This window comes from Symphalangus syndactylus, chromosome 5 (genome assembly GCF_028878055.3).
Source record: "Symphalangus syndactylus isolate Jambi chromosome 5, NHGRI_mSymSyn1-v2.1_pri, whole genome shotgun sequence".
Lineage (NCBI taxonomy): Eukaryota > Metazoa > Chordata > Mammalia > Primates > Hylobatidae > Symphalangus > Symphalangus syndactylus.
In genome coordinates this window covers 155,490,104-155,492,521 of record NC_072427.2, presented here as the reverse complement: position 1 = coordinate 155,492,521, position 2,418 = coordinate 155,490,104, and positions in this window count along the sequence as shown.

Here is a 2,418-nt window from a genome sequence, read left to right as displayed (position 1 = left end):
CAAGTGGACATTCCGAGCGCTAAGAGGGTAACAGTGGAAAAAGGAATATATTCAAATATAAACTACACAGTAGCATTCTGTGAAAATTCTTTCTGTTCTGTGCATTCAACTAACAGAGTTGAACCTTACTTTTGATTGAGCCGTTCTGAAACACTCTTTCTGTAGAAACTGCAATTGGACATGCTAAGCGCTAAGAGGCCTACATTGGGAAAAAGAATATCTTCAAATAAAAACTACACAGATGCATTCTGTGAAACTTATTTCTGATCTGTAAATTCAGTTAACAGAGATAAAACATATTTTTGATTGAGCAGTTATGAAACACTCTTTTTGTAGAAAATGCAAGTGGAGATTCGGAGCGCTAAGAGGGTAATAGTGGAAAAAGGAATGTCTTCAAATATAAACTACACAGAATCATTCGGTGAAACTTCTTTCTGATCTGTGCATTCAGCTAACAGAGTTAAACCATACTTTTGATTGAGCAGATCTGAACACTCTTTCTGTAGAAAATGCAACTGGACATTTGGAGCGCTAAGAGCGTAGTAGTGGAAAAAGGAATATATTCAAATATAAACTACACAGAAGCATTCTGTGAAACTTCTTTCTGATCTGAGCATTCAGCTAACAGAGTTAAACCATACTTTTGATTGAGCAGTTTTGAAACACTCTGTCTGTAGAAAATGCAACTGGACATTCGTAGCGCTAAGTGGGTAATAGTGGAAAAAAGAATATGTTCAAATAGAAACTACACAGAAGCATTGTATGAAACTTCTTTCTGTTCTGTGCATTCAACTAACAGAGTTGAACCTTACTTTTGATTGAGCCGTTCTGAAACACTCTTTCTGTAAAAACTGCAATTGGACATTCTGAGCGCTAGGAGGCCTATATTGGGAAAAAGAATGTCTACAAATAAAAACTACACAGAAGAATTGTGTGAAACTTCTTTCTGTTCTGTTTGTTCAACTAAAAGAGTTGAACCTTAGTTTTGATTGAGCCGTTCTGAAACACTCTTTCTGTAGAAAATGCAAGTGGAGATCAGAGCGCTAAGAGGGTAATAGTGGAAAAAGGAATGTCTCCAAATATAAACTACACAGAATCATTCTGTGAAACTTCTTTCTGATCTGTGCATTCAGCTAACAGAGTTAAACCATACTTTTGATTGAGCAGATCTGAACACTCTTTCTGTAGAAAATGCAACTGGACATTTGGAGCGCTAAGAGAGTAGTAGTGGAAAAAGGAATATATTCAAATATAAACTACACAGAAGCATTCTGTGAAACTTCTTTCTTATCTGAGCATTCAGCTAACAGACTTAAACCATACTTTTGATTGAGCAGTTTTGAAACACTCTGTCTGTAGAAAATGCAACTGGACATTCGTAGAGCTAAGTGGGTAATAGTGGAAAAAAGAATATGTTCAAATATAAACTACACAGAAGCATTGTATGAAACTTCTTTCTGTTCTGTGCATTCAGCTAACAGAGTTGAACCTTACTTTTGATTGAGCCTTTCTGAAACACTCTTTCTGTAGAAACTGCAATTGGACATTCTGAGCGCTAAGAGGGCTCTATTGGGAAAAATAATATCTTCAAATAAAAACTACACAGAAGCATTGTGTGAAACTTACTTCTGATATGTTCATTAAGCTAACAGAGTTAAACCATACTTTTGATTGCGCAGTTCTGAACACTCTTTCTGTAGAAAATGCAAGTGGACATTCGGAGCGCTAAGAGGGTAATAGTGGAAAAAGGAATATATTCAAATATAAACTAAACAGTACCATTCTGTGAAAATTCTTTCTGTTCTGTGCATTCAAGTAACAGAGTTGAACCTTACTTTTGATTGAGCCGTTCTGAAACACTCTTTCTGTAGAAACTGCAATTGGACATGCTAAGCGCTAAGAGGCCTACATTGGGAAAAAAATATCTTCAAATAAAAACTACACAGATACATTCTGCGAAACTTATTTCTGATCTGTAAATTCAGTTAACAGAGATAAAACATATTTTTGATTGAGCAGTTATGAAACACTCTTTTTGTAGAAAATGCAAGTGGAGATTCGGAGCGCTAAGAGGGTAATAGTGGAAAAAGGAATGTCTTCAAATATAAACTACACAGAATCATTCGGTGAAACTTCTTTCTGATCTGTGCATTCAGCTAACAGAGTTAAACCATACTTTTGATTGAGCAGATCTGAACACTCTTTCTGTAGAAAATGCAACTGGACATTTGGAGCGCTAAGAGCGTAGTAGTGGAAAAAGGAATATATTCAAATATAAACTACACAGAAGCATTCTGTGAAACTTCTTTCTGATCTGAGCATTCAGCTAACAGAGTTAAACCATACTTTTGATTGAGCAGTTTTGAAACACTCTGTCTGTAGAAAATGCAACTGGACATTCGTAGCGCTAAGTGGGTA